Raw genomic sequence first — 22,335 nt, 5'->3', positions numbered from 1 at the left:
TCTCCCTGCATGTACTGGAGATTCAGAGACTCAGCTGCTCTTGCAGAGATGACATTGGACATAATTAAAGCTCTGATTTAATGTTAACTTCCTGAACTCCTCTTACAGTAATCCTTGGCGAGAGATCTACGTTAACTTAAGCCCCAAACACACTGGCGATGACACTGGACGATATGAATGATAACAATCTTTTTTGGACGATCTATTGTTCATATTGTCCAGTGTGTATGGATGAAAGATGAATGATGCACACGGTTATTCTCCTTCATCCATGATCTACAGAACATGCAGCTCAATTTTAACTATATCGTTGAGCTGCATGTTCGGGGAATGCGGGGGATGATGTCATTGATATCATTGAGTGATATCCTTTAGTGTGTATGCGCTATACCGCTGAACGATATAGCGTTCAGCAATATAGCACTCGGCGTGTACAGGGCTGAAGTCGCACAGTGTGTACGGGGATTATCGGTGTTTAATTTTACATCTTTTACATTTCTGCTCCAGTCTGACGGAAATTTACAGTAACAATGTAATCAAAGTATGAGGATGGGTTCATATAACAGTTATACTTGTCTTGTTATCCAAAAGTACTGTAAGCATGGACATGGTTTTATAGCCTGAGCAAACATCAGGACACAGGGCTGCCTTAGGGCTGCCTGGTAGAACAATGGGAGCACTAGTCACAAGTGAGGTTCCATGATGTCATCATAACAGTCAGTGAGTATATCCTGCAGCTGCTGGAGCTGACCAGTCACCATTCATCTGAGCCTACCCGAGTGACAACATCTGTTAGACAATGGCACAGAGAAGACATCGCCCACGCCAACGGCCAAGACGTAGGAGAACTTCTCACAAAAGAAGAGGTGTATCGAGAAGCAGAAGAGGTATTAATTGTACCAATAATGTATTTAAAGTTTATGTCACCGCGGTACAAATGGTGTTTATATTTATTTCATTTTGTGAAATGGAGTTATAAATGGAGGATTGGGGAGGATATTTTCATGTCTTTAGAGCTTAATTTGATTATGCTTTACTTGATGTTTTTCGTTTTAAAACTAAATGCTGCTTTAACCCTAGTGACTATATCAGTGATATTGCACCATTTGGGCCACAGGGTGTTATTCAGTCATTAATCCATTTTTCATATTCCTCCCAAGGAGTCTTGTTCTTAGCAGAACACAGGGCTAGATTTATCAAAGCTTGGATAGAGATCAAATGGAAAAAGATAAAGTACCAACCAAGCTCGTAATTGTCATCTTACAGGCTGTGGGGGAGATGTACTAAGCATAGCAGGGTGATAAAGTGGAGAAAGATAGAGTATCAGCCAATCAGCTCCTAATTGACATGTTACAGACTGTGGGGCTTATTTATCAATTAGTTTTGTCATATGCAATGAGTTTTAAGACTTGTTGCATATGATAAATGGTGCTCCAGCCAATCAGCTCGCAACTGTCATTTTTCAAACGCATGATAGTTATGAGCCGATTGGCTGGAGCACCATTTATTATATGCAACGAGTTTTAAAACTCATTGCACATTATAAAACCTGTTGCTAAATCAGCCCCTGTGTGTGAAAAATGACAGTTAGGAGCTGATTGATTGGAACGTTATCTTTCTCCACTTTATCGCTCCCCAAGCTTTGATACATCTCCCCAATAGTTTGAATCCATCTATATACTGTATGCAGAAACCATGAAGTCTCTTTTTGCATTACTTACAGCATTAATTTATGGCCTTCTCATTTTCAGCAAGACACTGGTATTACTACAAAGTGCTGGGATAGGCTAGGATGACCTCCACCTCCTGCCACACCAAAGTCATGTTTCTGAAGATCATCAAGCAGCCTAAAACATCAGGGAAGCTGCAGAGACACTGTGAAACAACAAGTGTTCATGAGAACTAGACCAACCGTATGAACATCTATGACCTGGTTTCAGCAAAAATGGAAACATGGATTGGACAATGTGGCTTATATCCAGCAGGAGATGCTAAGCACTGTTAGTTAATAAATGCTGATAAGTAATGATAGTGTACTGAGTCATGGATTTTCACACATGTTACATTGATGTCTGTCTGGTGAAGGTTCCTGATACACAGCTCTTTAAGGTATCTTCTTATAGTGGACACACGCATTATGTCCTACTGTTCCCTATGCAGCAAATAGGAGTGGACCGTGGAGCACTGGTGTGTCTATAATGGGTCAATGGGCTCCTGAGGCAAGACTGGCCTTCCCCGCACACCCTGAATCCATTTACTATACCTACAATATGGCCACTACTGAAGAAATCTCAGGGCATCTGGTGCCAGATAAATTTTCCATGAAATATGTGTGTGCCCATTGGGAAATTAAAAGGAAAATGCGCTAGCACCATTTTAACAGAGCTATGTGCATGCGTAGCTAAGACTTTAACTTAACGCTAGGATCTGGAACTGTACCAGATATTTACCGACTGTTTGTGTCTCCTGACGTAGCTGGAGGATATCAGAGGAGGCTGAGGTCACACGACCTGGTTTGTCAAAGATGCACCTGAAGGTTGCCACAAAGTCTGCATATGAAGAGAGCACGGCATCCGACTGCTCCCATAGAGGTGATGCCCAATCGAGGGCGGAGCCACTGAGGAGGGAGATAATGTAAGCAAACCTGGTGCGGTCAGTTGGGAAACTGCCAGGCTGTAACTCAAAATATATCTCACACTGATTTAGGAAACCCCGACAGGCTTTTGGGGAACCATCAAACTTGGCAGGTGTCGGTAAATGGAGACAAGGAGCAGAAACGGGAATGGTGGGTGGGGATACCACCAAAGGTACTGCAGTCGGCACACTGGACGCCCCCGAACCACGGAGGGTTACTTGTATTCCATCCAGCCGAGAGGAGAGGTCCTGGAGACAGCGGATCACATGGCCCTGTGCAGTCTCCTGACGTTCAAGGCAAGCTGCAAGTTCTTGCATCGGCCTGGTCGCTTGGACCTGGTCTCCGGCCGGATCCATTAGGTCAGTGCTTACTGTCACAACTGAGGGCTGGTGCTGACCAGGGGGAAGCCTCAGTCGTAGGGACTGAGGTATATGTGTACCTGGGAGGCAGTACAGGGTTCTTGGACATGCAGGGAACCTTTAGAACAAATGCCCGAAGGCGTGACCACGACAACAAGGGAAAGTTTAAAGGTTTTATTAAACACAGTTCAGAGGAATACTGATGATAGAAAACCGATGGTTACTTGAGATCGATGGCGGAACACCGATGGTTACTGACTTGGGATCGATGGCGGAACACCGATAGTGACTTGGGATCGATGGCGGAACACCGATGGTGACTTGGGATCGATGGAGGAACACCGATGGTTACTGACTTGGGATCGATGGCGGAACACCGATGGTGACTTGGGATCGATGGCGGAACACCAATGGTGACTGGAGATCGATGGTGGAACACCGATGGTTACTGGCAGGGCAGAGCACTGCTGGAAGCTGGTGTCGGTAACTGCCAGTCACAGGATGCAATGATGAGACACTGCAGAGTCAGGCTGTACTGCAGAGAAAGTCCATGGGAGGACTGCACACTGGAATCACTGAAGACAATTGAAGCACTGACATCTTTCCACCCCAGGAACAGGATATTTATACCTGCTGGGAAGCAGGGATTGGCTGGCTGATTAACCAGAGACCAGAGTGCAGCTGCTGTGTAATCAGGCTGAGAGCAGAGTGCAGCTGATAGGCTGAAAGGTATCATGTGATTAGGAAAACATGGCTGCGCCCATGTTAGCTTTTGGAGGGAAAGATTGTTTGTAACTTGCATGTGAAACTTAACCCTGATGCTGCCAGAATCACAGTAAGGAGATTAGAGACAATGAGATGCAGAGTGCTGCACACAGACAGTGCAGATGGAATCCAGGCTTGGAACACTGGGACAGTCTCAGGAGACATTTGGAAGGTAAATACTGATAAGGAATTACCTGGATCGTGACAGTTATACATAGATTTTGATAACTCTGACAGCAGAATCCAGTAGGTAGATGTAAACACTCCCTCACCTTAGCAAGGTGTGCGCTTGGCGAAGGGAGTAATTTTCCTAACTGGAATACTGACTAATGACTGATAAATCCAACGCGTTTCGTCAGTTTGACTTCATCAGGGGTAACAGAAATATATTTTTGTATTGGAGCACCTATACACTGTATAATTCTGCATACAGAATATTATGATCAACCTTAAGATAATTAAACTCATTGCATAAAAAAGAGGCAATATTCCTTTAAAAATTGACTTCATGGACAGACTTTACTATGTCCGCCTGAACATATAGATTAGTTCGGTACACTCGGTTAAAATACCTATTTTTTAAAAGTGCAATAGTGTTAAACATCCTAGTGATATTTGGTGGACCTCCCTTCCTTTAAAGTAACGCATTCATTACCTTTAAACCAGAAATAAAGACACGGAGACTTGAATTTTGGCAGAAAAATTGCTTGCTATTTATTTGTCCCTAACCAATAGCAAACCTGTAATAGAAAATTTTATTAAGATGCCGATCCAGCCGGCATATGGTGGCAGCAAAAAGAACGGCTCTATTAACCTAAACTAACCTTAAATTACTAAACATTCGAAACGATCCTTATTTTTTCTACAACTAACCCAAACCGGTAATAGGTGACAACTCAACCCCCACAGTGACTACCCATCGCTCCTGGGTGCCCTGCCGCTGCCTTCCCGGACGGGTGGTCAAGCGGCCAATAAGTCGATGGAGGTGAGTGCACCTAAACCAACCCAAACTGTAAAACACTACAGTTTACCATACAAATACAAAACTGCCGTTCTTTTCCGCCAATAAATAGCCAACGATAAACCCAGCCAACAACTTAATGCCAAGGCACCACGTGCCAGAATTTCTGACTACAAGGGCGGGAGGGTGGGAAGGCAAATCACCACAAGAGAGAGCTAAGATGGCCTCACCTTCCCTATATATATCAAACCCTCCCCTTCAAAAAGGCTGTACTTTCCTCACAGCTAGGTCCACCCCTCACCAGATGTTTAACTCTTTCCTTTCCTATGCAGTCAATTCTCTCTCCATCAATTGGTATATCCAGAAACAGAGTCAGTAAATGCTATAAGCACTGGAACTCCCACATAGGACCCACAATTGTATCCAGAGGATTTCTCAGGCTGCAACCATGTGTGTAGGAGTTATTTATCTAAACATGTATAGAAAATAAGAATTTACTTACCGATAATTCTATTTCTCGTAGTCCGTAGTGGATGCTGGGGACTCCGTCAGGACCATGGGGATTAGCGGCTCCGCAGGAGACAGGGCACAAAAGTAAAAGCTTTAGGACTAGGTGGTGTGCACTGGCTCCTCCCCCTATGACCCTCCTCCAAGCCTCAGTTAGGATACTGTGCCCGGACGAGCGTACACAATAAGGAAGGATTTTGAATCCCGGGTAAGACTCATACCAGCCACACCAATCACACTGTACAACCTGTGATCTGAACCCAGTTAACAGCATGATAACAGAGGAGCCTCTGAAAAGATGACTCACAACAATAATAACCCGATTTTTGTAACAATAACTATGTACAAGTATTGCAGACAATCCGCACTTGGGATGGGCGCCCAGCATCCACTACGGACTACGAGAAATAGAATTATCGGTAAGTAAATTCTTATTTTCTCTGACGTCCTAAGTGGATGCTGGGGACTCCGTCAGGACCATGGGGATTATACCAAAGCTCCCAAACGGGCGGGAGAGTGCGGATGACTCTGCAGCACCGAATGAGAGAACTCCAGGTCCTCCTCTGCCAGGGTATCAAATTTGTAGAATTTTGCAAACGTGTTTGCCCCTGACCAAGTAGCAGCTCGGCAAAGTTGTAAAGCCGAGACCCCTCGGGCAGCCGCCCAAGATGAGCCCACCTTCCTTGTGGAATGGGCATTTACAGATTTTGGCTGTGGCAGGCCTGCCACAGAATGTGCAAGCTGAATTGTACTACAAATCCAACGAGCAATCGTCTGCTTAGAAGCAGGAGCACCCAGCTTGTTGGGTGCATACAGGATAAACAGCGAGTCAGTTTTCCTGACTCCAACCGTCCTGGAACCATATATTTTCAGGGCCCTGACAACGTCTAGCAACTTGGAGTCCTCCAAGTCCCTAGTAGCCGCAGGCACCACAATAGGTTGGTTCAGGTGAAACGCTGACACCACCTTAGGAAGAAACTGGGGACGAGTCCGCAGTTCTGCCCTGTCCGAATGGAAAATCAGATATGGGCTTTTGTGAGACAAAGCCGCCAATTCTGACACTCGCCTGGCCGAGGCCAGGGCCATCAGCATGGTCACTTTCCATGTGAGATATTTTAAATCCACAGATTTGAGCGGTTCAAACCAATGTGATTTGAGGAATCCCAGAACTACGTTGAGATCCCACGGTGCCACTGGAGGCACAAAAGGGGGTTGTATATGCAGTACTCCCTTGACAAACGTCTGGACTTCAGGAACTGAAGCCAATTCTTTCTGGAAGAAAATCGACAGGGCCGAAATTTGAACCTTAATGGACCCCAATTTGAGGCCCATAGACACTCCTGTTTGCAGGAAATGCAGGAATCGACCGAGTTGAAATTCCTCCGTGGGGGCCCTCCTGGCCTCACACCACGCAACATATTTTCGCCAAATGCGGTGATAATGTTGTGCGGTCACCTCCTTCCTGGCTTTGACCAGGGTAGGGATGACCTCTTCCGGAATGCCTTTTTCCTTTAGGATCCGGCGTTCAACCGCCATGCCGTCAAACGCAGCCGCGGTAAGTCTTGGAACAGACAGGGTCCTTGCTGAAGCAAGTCCCTTCTTAGCGGCAGAGGCCATGGGTCCTCTGTGAGCATCTCTTGAAGTTCCGGGTACCAAGTCCTTCTTGGCCAATCCGGAGCCACGAGTATAGTTCTTACTCCTCTCCGTCTTATAATTCTCAGTACCTTGGGTATGAGAGGCAGAGGAGGGAACACATACACTGACTGGTACACCCACGGTGTTACCAGAGCGTCCACAGCTATTGCCTGAGGGTCCCTTGACCTGGCGCAATACCTGTCCAGTTTTTTGTTGAGGCGGGACGCCATCATGTCCACCTTTGGTTTTTCCCAACGGTTCACAATCATGTGGAAGACTTCCGTATAAAGTCCCCACTCCCCCGGGTGGAGGTCGTGCCTGCTGAGGAAGTCTGCTTCCCAGTTGTCCACTCCCGGAATGAACACTGCTGACAGTGCTATCACATGATTTTCCGCCCAGCGAAGAATCCTTGCAGCTTCTGCCATTGCCCTCCTGCTTCTTGTGCCGCCCTGTCTGTTTACGTGGACGACTGCCGTGATGTTGTCCGACTGGATCAGCACCGGTTGACCTTGAAGCAGAGGTCTTGCTAGGCTTAGAGCATTGTAAATTGCCCTTAGCTCCAGTATATTTATGTGAAGTGAAGTCTCCAGACTTGACCACACTCCCTGGAAATTTCTTCCCTGTGTGACTGCTCCCCAGCCCCTCAGGCTGGCATCCGTGGTCACCAGGACCCAGTCCTGAATGCCGAATCTGCGGCCCTCTAATAGATGAGCACTCTGCAGCCACCACAGAAGAGACACCCTTGTCCTTGGAGACAGGGCTATCCGTTGATGCATCTGAAGATGCGATCCGGACCATTTGTCCAGCAGATCCCACTGAAAAATTCTTGCGTGAAATCTGCCGAATGGAATCGCTTCGTAGGAAGCCACCATTTTTCCCAGGACCCTTGTGCAATGATGCACTGACACTTTTCCTGGTTTTAGGAGGTTCCTGACTAGCTCGGATAACTCCCTGGCTTTCTCCTCCGGGAGAAACACCTTTTTCTGGACTGTGTCCAGAATCATCCCTAGGAACAGCAGACGTGTCGTCGGGATCAGCTGCGATTTTGGAATATTTAGAATCCACCCGTGCTGTTGTAGCAGTACCCGAGATAGTGCTACTCCGACCTCCAACTGTTCCCTGGACTTTGCCCTTATCAGGAGATCGTCCAAGTAAGGGATAATTAAGACGCCTTTTCTTCGAAGAAGAATCATCATTTCGGCCATTACCTTGGTAAAGACCCGGGGTTCCGTGGACAATCCAAACGGCAGCGTCTGAAACTGATAGTGACAGTTCTGTACCACGAACCTGGGGTACCCTTGGTGAGAAGGGCAAATTGGGACATGGAGGTAAGCATCCTTGATGTCCAGGGACACCATATAGTCCCCCTCTTCCAGGTTCGCTATCACTGCTCTGAGTGACTCCATCTTGAATTTGAACCTTTGTATGTAAGTGTTCAAAGATTTCAGATTTAGAATAGGTCTCACCGAGCCGTCTGGCTTCGGTACCACAAATAGTGTGGAATAATACCCCTTCCCTTGTTGAAGGAGGGGTACTTTGATTATCACCTGCTGGGAATACAGCTTGTGAATTGCTTCCAATACTGCCTCCCTGTCGGAGGGAGACGTTGGTAAAGCAGACTTCAGGAACCTGCGAGGGGGAGACGTCTCGAATTCCAATCTGTACCCCTGGGAAACTACCTGTAGGATCCAGGGGTCCACTTGCGAGTGAGCCCACTGCGCGCTGAAACTCTTGAGACGACCTCCCACCGCACCTGAGTCCGCTTGTAAGGCCCCAGCGTCATGCTGAGGACTTGACAGAAGCGGTGGAGGGCTTCTGTTCCTGGGAAGGGGCTGCCTGCTGCAGTCTTTTTCCCTTTCCTCTACCCCGGGGCAGATATGACTGGCCTTTTGCCCGCTTGCCCTTATGGGGACGAAAGGACTGAGGCTGAAAAGACGGTGTCTTTTTCTGCTGAGAGGTGACTTGGGGTAAAAAGGTGGATTTTCCAGCTGTTGCCGTGGCCACCAGGTCCGATAGACCGACCCCAAATAACTCCTCCCCTTTACACGGCAATACTTCCATGTGCCGTTTGGAATCCGCATCACCTGACCATTGTCGTGTCCATAAACATCTTCTAGCAGAAATGGACATCGCACTTACTCTTGATGCCAGAGTGCAAATATCCCTCTGTGCATCTCGCATATATAGAAACGCATCCTTTAAATGCTCTATAGTCAATAAAATACTGTCCCTGTCAAAGGTATCAATATTTTCAGTCAGGGACTCCGACCAAGCCACCCCAGCGCTGCACATCCAGGCTGAGGCGATTGCTGGTCGCAGTATAACACCAGTATGTGTGTATATACTTTTTAGGATATTTTCCAGCTTCCTATCAGCTGGCTCCTTGAGGGCGGCCGTATCTGGAGACGGTAACGCCACTTGTTTTGATAAGCGTGTGAGCGCCTTATCCACCCTGGGGGGTGTTTCCCAACGCGCCCTAACTTCTGGCGGGAAAGGGTATAATGCCAATAATTTCTTAGATATTAGCAATTTTTTTATCGGGGGAAACCCACGCATCATCACACACTTCATTTAATTCATCTGATTCAGGAAAAACTACGGGTAGTTTTTTCACACCCCACATAATACCCTTTTTTGTGGTACAGGTTGAGTATCCCATATCCAAATATCCGAAATACGGAATATTCCGAAATACGGACTTTTTGGAGTGAGATTGAGATAGTGAAACCTTTGTTTTTTGATGGCTCAATGTACACAAACCTTGTTTAATACACAAAGTTATTAAAAATATTGTATTAAATGACCTTCAGGCTGTGTGTAGAAGGTGTATATGAAACATAAATGAATTGTGTGAATGTACACACACTTTGTTTAATGCACAAAGTTATAAAAAATATTAGCTAAAATGACCTTCAGGCTGTGTGTATAAGGTGTATATATAACATAAATGCATTCTGTGCTTAGACTTGGGTCCCATCACCATGATATCTCATTATGGTATGCAATTATTCCAAAATACGGAAAAATCCCATATCCAAAATACCTCTGGTCCCAAGCATTTTGGATAAGGGATACTCAACCTGTACTTGTAGTATCAGAAATATGCAAAGCCTCCTTCATTGCCGTAATCATGTAACGTGTGGCCCTACTGGAAAATACGTTTGTTTCTTCACCGTCGACACTGGAGTCGGTGTCCGTGTCTGTGTCGACCGACTGAGGTAATGGGCGCTTTAGAGCCCCTGACGGTGTTTGAGACGCCTGGACAGGCACTAACTGATTTGCCGGCTGTCTCATGTCGTCAACAGTTTTTTGTAAAGTGCTGACACTATCACGTAATTCCTTAAATAAGACCATCCAGTCAGGTGTCGACTCCCTAGGGGGTGACATCACTAATACAGGCAATTGCTCCGCCTCCACACCATTTTCCTCCTCATACATGTCGACACACACGTACCGACACACAGCACACACACAGGGAATGCTCTGATAGAGGACAGGACCCCACTAGCCCTTTGGGGAGACAGAGGGAGAGTTTGCCAGCACACACCCAGCGCTATATATGTATAGGGACAACCTTATAATAAGTGTTTCTCCCTTTATAGCTGCTATTGTAGTTTATCTAGCCAAATTAGTGCCCCCCCTCTCTGTTTTACCCTGTTTCTGTAGTGCAGGACTGCAGGGGAGAGTCAGGGAGACGTCCTTCCAGCGGAGCTGTGAGGGAAAATGGCGCTTGTGTGCTGAGGAGATAGGCTCCGCCCCCTTCACGGCGGCCTTTCTCCCGCTTTTTATGAGGAAAAATGGCAGGGGTTAAATACATCCATATAGCCCAGGAGCTATATGTGATGTATTTTTAGCCACAGATAGTGTTTACATTGCGTCTCAGGGCGCCCCCCCCCCCAGCGCCCTGCACCCTCAGTGACCGGAGTGTGAAGTGTGCTGAGAGCAATGGCGCACAGCTGCAGTGCTGTGCGCTACCTTTATTGAAGACAGGATGTCTTCTGCCGCCGATTTCTGGACCTCTTCACTCTTCTGGCTCTGTAAGGGGGGCGGCGGCGCGGCTCTGGGACCCATCCATGGCTGGGCCTGTGATCGTCCCTCTGGAGCTAATGTCCAGTAGCCTAAGAAGCCCAATCCACTCTGCACGCAGGGGAGTTCACTTCTTCTCCCCTAAGTCCCTCGATGCAGTGAGCCTGTTGCCAGCAGGACTCACTGAAAATAAAAAACCTAAGTCTAACTTTTACTCTAAGCAGCTCAGGAGAGCCACCTAGATTGCACCCTTCTCAGCCGGGCACAAAAACCTAACTGAGGCTTGGAGGAGGGTCATAGGGGGAGGAGCCAGTGCACACCACCTAGTCCTAAAGCTTTTACTTTTGTGCCCTGTCTCCTGCGGAGCCGCTAATCCCCATGGTCCTGACGGAGTCCCCAGCATCCACTTAGGACGTCAGAGAAATATATTTATCTAAACATGTATAGAAAATAAGAATTTACTTACCGATAATTCTATTTCTCGGAGTCCGTAGTGGATGCTGGGGTTCCTGAAAGGACCATGGGGAATAGCGGCTCCGCAGGAGACAGGGCACAAAAGTAAAGCTTTCCGATCAGGTGGTGTGCACTGGCTCCTCCCCCTATGACCCTCCTCCAAGCCAGTTAGGTACTGTGCCCGGACGAGCGTACACAATAAGGGAGGAATTTTGAATCCCGGGTAAGACTCATACCAGCCACACCAATCACACCGTACAACTTGTGATCTAAACCCAGTTAACAGTATGATAACAGCGGAGCCTCTGAAAAGATGGCTCACAACAATAATAACCCGATTTTTGTAACTATGTACAAGTATTGCAGATAATCCGCACTTGGGATGGGCGCCCAGCATCCACTACGGACTCCGAGAAATAGAATTATCGGTAAGTAAATTCTTATTTTCTCTATCGTCCTAGTGGATGCTGGGGTTCCTGAAAGGACCATGGGGATTATACCAAAGCTCCCAAACGGGCGGGAGAGTGCGGATGACTCTGCAGCACCGAATGAGAGAACTCCAGGTCCTCCTTAGCCAGGGTATCAAATTTGTAGGATTTTACAAACGTGTTTGCCCCTGACTAAATAACCGCTCGGCAAAGTTGTAAAGCCGAGACCCCTCGGGCAGCCGCCCAAGATGAGCCCACCTTCCTTGTGGAATGGGCATTTACATATTTTGGCTGTGGCAGGCCTGCCACAGAATGTGCAAGCTGAATTGTATTACACATCCAACTAGCAATAGTCTGCTTAAAAGCAAGAGCACCCAGTTTGTTGGGTGCATACAGGATAACAGCAAGTCAGTTTTCCTGACTCCAGCCGTCCTGGAACCTATATTTTCAGGGCCCTGACAACATCTAGCAACTTGGAGTCCTCCAAGTCCCTAGTAGGTGCAAGGCACCACAATAAGCTGGTTCAGGTGAAACACTGACACCACCTTAGGGAGAGAACTGGGGACGAGTCCGCAGCTCTGCCCTGTCCGAATGGACAAACAAATATGGGCTTTTTTGAGAAAAAAACCACCAATTTGACACTCGCCTGGTCCAGGCCAGGGCCAAGAACATGGTCACTTTTCATGTGAGATGCTTCAAATCCACAGATTTGACTGGTTTTAAACCAATGTGATTTGAAGAATCCCAGAACTACGTTGAGATCCCACAGTGCCACTGGAGGCACAAAAGAGGGTTGTATATGCAATACTCCCTTGACAAAGTTCTGGACTTCAGGAACTGAAGCCAATTCTTTTTGGAAGAAAATTGACAGAGCCGAAATTTGAACCTTAATGGACCCCAATTTGAGGCCCATAGACACTCCTGTTTGCAGGAAATGCAGGAATCGACCGAGTTGAAATTTCTTTGTGGGGCCTTCCTGGCCTCACACCACGCAACATATTTTCGCCACATGTGGTGATAATGTTGTGCGGTCACCTCCTTTCTGGCTTTGACCAGGGTAGGAATGACCTCTTCCGGAATGCCTTTTTCCCTTAGGATCCGGCGTTCCACCGCCATGCCAACAAACGCAGCTGCGGTAAGTCTTGGAACAGACATGGTACTTGCTGAAGCAAGTCCCTTCTTAGCGGCAGAGGCCATAAGACCTCTGTAAACATCTCTTGAAGTTCCGGGTACCAAGTCCTTCTTGGCCAATCCGGAGCCATGAGTATAGTTCTTACTCCTCTACGTCTTATAATTCTCAGCACCTTAGGTATGAGAAGCAGAGGAGGGAACACATACACCGACTGGTACACCCACGGTGTTACCAGAACGTCCACAGCTATTGCCTGAGGGTCTCTTGACCTGGCGCAATACCTGTCCCGTTTTTTGTTCAGACGGGACGCCATCATGTCCACCTTTGGTATTTCCCAATGGTTTACAATCATGTGGAAAAAACTTCCCGATGAAGTTTCCACTCTCCCGGGTGGAGGTCGTGCCTGCTGAGGAAGTCTGCTTCCCAGTTTCCATTCCCGGGATGAAACACTGCTGACAGTGCTATCACATGATTTTCCGCCCAGCGAAAAGTCCTTGCAGTTTTTGCCATTGCCCTCCTGCTTCTTGTGTCGCCCTGTCTGTTTACGTGGGCGACTGCCGTGATGTTTTTCCCACTGGATCAATACCGGCTGACCTTGAAGCAGAGGTCTTGCTAAGCTTAGAGCATTATAAATTTACCCTTAGCTCCAGTATATTTATGTGGAGAAAAGTCTCCAGACTTGATCACACTCCCTGGAAATTTTTTTCTTTGTGTGACTGCTCCCCAGCCTCTCGGGCTGGGCTCCGTGGTCACCAGCATCCAATCCTGAATGCCGAATCTGCGGCCCTCTAGAAGATGAGCACTCTATAACCACCACAGGAGAGACACCCTTGTCCCTGGATATAGGGTTATCCGCTGATGCATCTGAAGATGCGATCCGGACCATTTGTCCAGCAGATCCCACTGAAAAGTTCTTGCGTGAAATCTGCCGAATGGAATTGCTTCGTAGGAAGCCACCATTTTCTACCAGGACCCTTGTGCAATGATGCACTGTTTTTAGGAGGTTCCTGACTAGCTCGGATAACTCCCTGGCTTTCTCTTTCGGGAGAAACACCTTTTTCTGGACTGTGTCCAGAATCATCCCTAGGCACAGCAGACGTGTCGTCGGGATCAGCTGCGATTTTGGAATATTTAGAATCCACCCGTGCTGTTGTAGCAGTATCCGAGATAGTGCTACTCCTACCTCCAACTGTTCCCTGGACTATGCCCTTATCAGGAGATCGTCCAAGTAAGGGATAATTAAGACGCCTTTTCTTCGAAGAAGAATCATCATTTCGGCCATTACCTTAGTAAAGACCCGGGGTGCCGTGGACAATCCAAACGGCAGCGTCTGAAACTGATAGTGACAGTTCTGCACCACGAACCTGAGGTACCCTTAGTGAGAAGGGCAAATTTGGGACATAGAGGTAAGCATCCCTGATGTCCCGGGACACTATATAGTCCCCTTCTTCCTGTTCGTTATCACTGCTCTGAGTGACTCCATCTTGATTTGAACCTTTGTAAGTGTTCAAAATTTTTTTTTAGATTTAGAATAAGTCTCACCTAGCCTTCTGGCTTCAGTACCACAATATAGTGTGGAATAATACCCCTTTTCTTGTAGTAGGAGGGGTAATTTAATTATCACCTGCTGGGAATACAGCTTGTGAATTTTTTTCCATACTGCCTCCTTGTCGGAGGGAGACCTTGGTAAAGCAGACTTCAGGAGCCTGCGAAGGGGAAACGTCTCGACATTCCAATCTGTACCCCTGGGATACTACTTGTAGGATCCAGGGGTCCTGTACGGTCTCAGCGCCATGCTGAGAACTTGTCAGAAGCGGTGGAACGCTTCTGTTCCTGGGAATGGGCTGCCTGCTGCAGTCTTCTTCCCTTTCCTCTATCCCTGGGCAGATATGATCTTATAGGGACGAAAGGACTGAGGCTGAAAAGACGGTGTCTTTTTCTGCAGAGATGTGACTTAGGGTAAAAACGGTGGATTTTCCAGCAGTTGCCGTGGCCACCAGGTCCGATGGACCGACCCCAAATAACTCCTCTTCCTTTATACGGCAATACACCTTTGTGCCGTTTGGAATCTGCATCACCTGACCACTGTCGTGTCCATAACATCTTCTGGCAGTTATGGACATCGCATTTACTCTTGATGCCAGAGTGCAAATATCCCTCTGTGCATCTCGCATATATAGAAATGCATCCTTTAAATGCTCTATAGTCAATAAAATACTGTCCCTGTCAAGGGTATCAATATTTTTAGTCAGGGAATCCGACCAAGCCACCCCAGCTCTGCACATCCAGGCTGAGGCGATCGCTGGTCGCAGTATAACACCAGTATGTGTGTATATACTTTTTATGATATTTTCCAGCCTCCTGTCAGCTGGTCCTTGAGGACGGCCCTATCTATAGACGGTACCGCCACTTGTTTTGATAAGCGTGTGAGCGCCTTATCCACCCTAAGGGGTGTTTCCCACCGCGCCCTAACTTCTGGCGGGAAAGGGTATACCGCCCATAATTTTCTATCGGGGGGAACCCACGCATCATCACACACTTTATTTAATTTATCTGATTCAGGAAAAACTATGGTAGTTTTTTCACATCCCACATAATACCCTCTTTTGTGGTACTTGTAGTATCAGAAATATGTAACACCTCCTTCATTGCCTTTAACGTGTGGCCCTAATAAGGAATACGTTTGTTTATTCACCGTCGACACTGGATTCAGTGTCCCTGTCTGTGTCTGTGTCGACCGACTAAAGTAAACGGGCGTTTTAAAACCCCTGACGGTGTTTTTGAGACGTCTGGACCGGTACTAATTGTTTGTCGGCCGTCTCATGTCGTCAACCGACCTTGCAGCGTGTTGACATTATCACGTAATTCCCTAAATAAGCCATCCATTCCGGTGTCGACTCCCTAGAGAGTGACATCACCATTACAGGCAATTGCTCCGCCTCCTCACCAACATCGTCCTCCTACATGTCGACACACACGTACCGACACACAGCACACACACAGGGAATGCTCTGATAGAGGACAGGACCCACTAGCCCTTTGGAGAGACAGAGGGAGAGTTTGCCAGCACACACCAAAAACGCTATAATTATATAGGGACAACCTTATATAAGTGTTTTCCCTTATAGCATCTTTTTTATATATTTCTAACGCCAAATTAGTGCCCCCCCTCTCTGTTTTAACCCTGTTTCTGTAGTGCAGTGCAGGGGAGAGCCTGGGAGCCTTCCCTCCAGCCTTTCTGTGAGGGAAAATGGCGCTGTGTGCTGAGGAGATAGGCCCCGCCCCTTTTTCGGCGGCCTCGTCTCCCGCTCTTAACGGATTCTGGCAGGGGTTAAATATCTCCATATAGCCTCCGGAGGCTATATGTGAGGTATTTTTAGCCAAAATAGGTTTTCATTTGCCTCCCAGGGCGCCCCCCTCCCAGCGCCCTGCACCCTCAGTGACTGCCGTGTGAAGTGTGCTGAGAGGAAAATGGCGCACAGCTGCAGTGCTGTGCGCTACCTTTAGAAGACTGAGGAGTCTTCTGCCGCCGATTCTGGACCTCTTCTTATTTCAGCATCTGCAAGGGGGCCGGCGGCAAGGCTCCGGTGACCATCCAGGCTGTACCTGTGATCGTCCCTCTGGAGCTGATGTCCAGTAGCCAAGAAGCCAATCCATCCTGCACGCAGGTGAGTTCACTTCTTCTCCCCTAAGTCCCTCGTTGCAGTGATCCTGTTGCCAGCAGGACTCACTGTAAAATAAAAAACCTAAGCTAAACTTTTCTAAGCAGCTCTTTAGGAGAGCCACCTAGATTGCACCCTTCTCGGCCGGGCACAAAAATCTAACTGGCTTGGAGGAGGGTCATAGGGGGAGGAGCCAGTGCACACCACCTGATCGGAAAGCTTTACTTTTGTGCCCTGTCTCCTGCGGAGCCGCTATTCCCCATGGTCCTTTCAGGAACCCCAGCATCCACTAGGACGATAGAGAAATATGTATATCTCTCCTTCCTCCCCCCCCCCACACCCCACAGTCTGTCTCTCCCCAATGACTCCATGCTGCATTCCCAGCTCCCCCACCCCATCCCAAAACCCTGTATCCCCTCATCAATCCACTGTTACCCCGGGGAGAGACTCACCTGCGCTGCACTCCCCAGTATCCAGACCGGACACAGCACAGCAGGTACCATGCGGCCCTCCCACCCCACCAGAAGAGGCTGGCGGAGGGCACAGGAATCCTGGTAAATGTAGCTGCTGCCATGTCCCGTATCTTCTGCCTGCAATAGAGCTGGACCAGGGATAGCGGGCGCACACTATGTGTGAGAGGCTCCTGTCACTCTGAGGCTACGCCCACACCACCTGCAGTTCTCTATTTGTACAAGACGGATCACATACCTACCAGGCACTAAGGGACATATTCTTGGGGCCCCTCTGATCCTTGGGGCCTGGTACAGGTATCCCCTTTGGAACCCCCCCCCCCCCCCGTTCCCCTCCCCCCACCCGTCGCCATCCCTGATCACACTACAGTATGTTATGTTTTCTCATTTACCTTTTATGTAGAGAAACAATCCATTTCACTGGATATCTCTCTATCTATCAATCTATCTATCTATCTATCTAAAAACCTTATCATGGATGGAACTTGCATTCAGTATTTGTGTAGAGAAGAACAGCTTTTTGGAGATTCAGAGACTCAGCTGCTCTTGCAGAGATGACATTGGACATAATTAAAGCTCTGATTTAATGTTAACTTCCTGAACTCCTCTTACAGTAATCCTTGGCGAGAGATCTACGTTAACTTAAGCCCCAAACACACTGGCGATGACACTGGACGATATGAATGATAACAATCTTTTTTGGAAGATCTATTGTTCATATTGTCCAGTGTGTATGGATGAAAGATGAATGATGCACACGGTTATTCTCCTTCATCCATGATCTACAGAACATGCAGCTCAATTTTAACTATATCGTTGAGCTGCATGTTCGGGGAATGCGGGGGATGATGTCATTGATATCATTGAGTGATATCCTTTAGTGTGTATGCGCTATACCGCTGAACGATATAGCGTTCAGCAATATAGCACTCGGCGTGTACAGGGCTGAAGTCGCACAGTGTGTACGGGGATTATCGGTGTTTAATTTTACATCTTTTACATTTCTGCTCCAGTCTGACGGAAATTTACAGTAACAATGTAATCAAAGTATGAGGATGGGTTCATATAACAGTTATACTTGTCTTGTTATCCAAAAGTACTGTAAGCATGGACATGGTTTTATAGCCTGAGCAAACATCAGGACACAGGGCTGCCTGGTAGAACAATGGGAGCACTAGTCACAAGTGAGGTTCCATGATGTCATCATAACAGTCAGTGAGTATATCCTGCAGCTGCTGGAGCTGACCAGTCACCATTCATCTGAGCCTACCCGAGTGACAACATCTGTTAGACAATGGCACAGAGAAGACATCGCCCACGCCAACGGCCAAGACGTAGGAGAACTTCTCACAAAAGAAGAGGTGTATCGAGAAGCAGAAGAGGTATTAATTGTACCAATAATGTATTTAAAGTTTATGTCACCGCGGTACAAATGGTGTTTATATTTATTTCATTTTGTGAAATGGAGTTATAAATGGAGGATTGGGGAGGATATTTTCATGTCTTTAGAGCTTAATTTGATTATGCTTTACTTGATGTTTTTCGTTTTAAAACTAAATGCTGATTTAACCCTAGTGACTATATCAGTGATATTGCACCATTTGGGCCACAGGGTGTTATTCAGTCATTAATCCATTTTTCATATTCCTCCCAAGGAGTCTTGTTCTTAGCAGAACACAGGGCTAGATTTATCAAAGCTTGGATAGAGATCAAATGGAAAAAGATAAAGTACCAACCAAGCTCGTAATTGTCATCTTACAGGCTGTGGGGGAGATGTACTAAGCATAGCAGGGTGATAAAGTGGAGAAAGATAGAGTATCAGCCAATCAGCTCCTAATTGACATGTTACAGACTGTGGGGCTTATTTATCAATTAGTTTTGTCATATGCAATGAGTTTTAAGACTTGTTGCATATGATAAATGGTGCTCCAGCCAATCAGCTCCCAACTGTCATTTTTCAAACGCATGATAGTTATGAGCCGATTGGCTGGAGCACCATTTATTATATGCAACGAGTTTTAAAACTCATTGCACATTATAAAACCTGTTGCTAAATCAGCCCCTGTGTGTGAAAAATGACAGTTAGGAGCTGATTGATTGGAACTTTATCTTTCTCCACTTTATCGCTCCCCAAGCTTTGATACATCTCCCCAATAGTTTGAATCCATCTATATACTGTATGCAGAAACCATGAAGTCTCTTTTTGCATTACTTACAGCATTAATTTATGGCCTTCTCATTTTCAGCAAGACACTGGTATTACTACAAAGTGCTGGGATAGGCTAGGATGACCTCCACCTCCTGCCACACCAAAGTCATGTTTCTGAAGATCATCAAGCAGCCTAGAACATCAGGGAAGCTGCAGAGACACTGTGAAACAACAAGTGTTCATGAGAACTAGACCAACCGTATGAACATCTATGACCTGGTTTCAGCAAAAATGGAAACATGGATTGGACAATGTGGCTTATATCCAGCAGGAGATGCTAAGCACTGTTAGTTAATAAATGCTGATAAGTAATGATAGTGTACTGAGTCATGGATTTTCACACGTTACATTGATGTCTGTCTGGTGAAGGTTCCTGATACACAGCTCTTTAAGGTATCTTCTTATTGTGGACACACGCTTTATGTCCTACTGTTCCCTATGCAGCAAATAGGAGTGGACCGTGGAGCACTGGTGTGTCTATAATGGGTCAATGGGCTCCTGAGGCAAGACTGGCCTTCCCCGCACACCCTGAATCCATTTACTATACCTACAATATGGCCACTACTGAAGAAATCTCTAGGCATCTGGTGTCAGATAAATTTTCCATGAAATATGTGTGTGCCCATTGGGAAATTAAAAGGAAAATGCGCTAGCACCATTTTAACAGAGCTATGTGCATGCGTAGCTAAGACTTTAACTTACAGACACCCTCCTCAGACACGATGCCCCGGCCCTGGAGCCAAACTTATTATTCAACTGGAGACATGGAGACATTGTGGGTCATTCCGAGTTGATTACTCGTTAGCTGTTTTTAGCAGCCGTGCAAACGCTATGCCGCCTCCCACTGGGAGTGTATTTTTGCTTAGCAGAAGTGCGAACGAAAGGATCGCAGAGCGGCTACAAAATAATTTTGTGCAGTTTCAGAGTAGCTTCAGACCTACTCAGCGCTTGCGATCACTTCAGACTATTCAGTTCCTGTTTTGACGTCACGAACACACCCTGCGTTCAGCCAGCCACGCCTGCGTTTTTTCGAACACTCCCTGAAAACGGTCAGTTGACACCCAGAAATGCCCACTTCATGTCAATCACTCTGCGGCCACCAGTGCCACTGAAAAGCTTTGCTAGACCTTGTATGAAACTACACCGGCCATTGTGAAAGTACTGTACATCGCGCCGCATACGCATGCACAGCGAACATTTTCTGCTAGCGATAAACTCGGAATGACCCCCATAGCTCGTAAGCTGCATCTGAGTAACTTTCTATGGCTCTTTGTGCTGCCTCTGTGTGGAAAGGCCCAGGTTATGGTGGGTAACAGTTCTCCTCATTTTTATAGTACTTTGGGGTCAAGGTACCAAGTGGACAATCCCACTAATGAAATCAGTTTAAGCCATTTTATTATCACTTAGCCCACAGGTTCTCAAACTCGGTCCTCAGGACCCCACACGGTGCATGTTTTGCAGGTCTCCTCACAGAATCACAAGTGAAATAATTAGCTCCACCTGTGGACCTTTTAAAATGGGTCAGTGAGTAATTAATACACCTGTGCACTTGCTGGGTTACCTGCAAAACAGGCACTGTGTGGGGTCCTGAGGACCGAGTTTGAGAACCTCTGACTTAGCCTATTGAAGAGCCTTAAGTTTGGTACCAAACTAGGCATATGGAAGAGCTCAGTTATGAGAAGGGCAAAATAAGATGTACACTGTTAAAGTTGTTTGTGTTGGGTGATTGTTTTTTTTACAGTAGAAACATTTACACTATGGAATGTGCTCCAAAATTATTTATTGAAATATATGAAATTAACGTAATTCTCCATATGCAACAGAACATACAAGTGGAAACTGCTGGTAAGGCCGTGTCCTGTAATTATAATAAGAATTTACTTACCGATAATTCTATTTCTCGTAGTCCGTAGTGGATGCTGGGACTCCGTCAGGACCATGGGGAATAGCGGCTCCGCAGGAGACTGGGCACAAAAGTAAAAGCTTTAGGACTACCCGGTGTGCACTGGCTCCTCCCCCTATGACCCTCCTCCAAGCCTCAGTTAGGATACTGTGCCCGGACGAGCGTACACAATAAGGAAGGATTTTTGAATCCCGGGTAAGACTCATACCAGCCACACCAATCACACCATATAACTTGTGATCTAAACCCAGTTAACAGTATGATAACATGAGGAGCCTCCAGAACAGATGGCTCACTACAACAAAACCCGAATTTTTTGGCAACAATAACTATGTACAAGTATTGCAGACAATCCGCACTTGGGATGGGCGCCCAGCATCCACTACGGACTACGAGAAACAGAATTATCGGTAAGTAAATTCTTATTTTCTCTGACGTCCTTGTGGATGCTGGGACTCCGTCAGGACCATGGGGATTATACCAAAGCTCCCAAACGGGCGGGAGAGTGCGGATGACTCTGCAGCACCGAATGAGAGAACTCCAGGTCCTCCTTAGCCAGGGTATCAAATTTGTAGAATTTTACAAACGTGTTTTCCCCTGACCACGTAGCTGCTCGGCAAAGTTGTAAAGCCGAGACCCCTCGGGCAGCCGCCCAAGATGAGCCCACCTTCCTTGTGGAATGGCATTGACAGATTTTGGCTGTGGCAAGCCTGCCACAGAATGTGCAAGATGAATTGTACTACAAATCCAACGAGCAATAATCTGCTTAGAAGCAGGAGCACCCAGCTTGTTGGGTGCATACAGAATAAACAGCGAGTCAGATTTCCTGACTCCAGCCGTCCTGGAAACATATATTTTCAGGGCCCTGACTACATCCAGTAACTTGGAATCCTCCAAGTCCCCAGTAGCCGCAGGCACCACAATAGGTTGGTTTAGGTGAAACGCTGAAAACACCTTAGGGAGAAATTGAGGGCGAGTCCTCAATTCCGCCCTATCCGAATGAAATATCAGGTAAGGGCTTTTATAGGATAAAGCCGCCAATTCTGATACGCGCCTGGCTGAAGCCAGGGCCAACAGCATTACCACTTTCCATGTGAGATATTTTAAATCCACTGTGGCAAGTGGTTCGAACCAATGTGATTTTAGGAATCCCAAAACCACATTGAGATCCCAGGGTGCCACTGGAGGCA

General features: G+C 46.9%; 2 long non-coding RNA genes across 2 annotated transcripts; both read left to right on the top strand.

The window, feature by feature from the left end:
- Window positions 1-243: 243 nt before the first annotated feature.
- Window positions 244-2,026, top strand: LOC134929382 (uncharacterized). The gene is made up of 2 exons (XR_010178524.1): window positions 244-887; window positions 1,752-2,026. It is a non-coding gene; the product is annotated as an uncharacterized LOC134929382 (long non-coding RNA).
- A 15,756-nt stretch (window positions 2,027-17,782) lies between these two features.
- LOC134929381 (uncharacterized) lies at window positions 17,783-19,554 on the top strand. The gene is made up of 2 exons (XR_010178523.1): window positions 17,783-18,415; window positions 19,280-19,554. It is a non-coding gene; the product is annotated as an uncharacterized LOC134929381 (long non-coding RNA).
- Window positions 19,555-22,335: the final 2,781 nt, after the last annotated feature.

The sequence above is a fragment of the Pseudophryne corroboree genome, chromosome 5 (genome assembly GCF_028390025.1).
Source record: "Pseudophryne corroboree isolate aPseCor3 chromosome 5, aPseCor3.hap2, whole genome shotgun sequence".
Classification (NCBI taxonomy): Eukaryota; Metazoa; Chordata; class Amphibia; order Anura; family Myobatrachidae; genus Pseudophryne; species Pseudophryne corroboree.
This window is presented reverse-complemented; position numbering and strand designations above follow the sequence as displayed.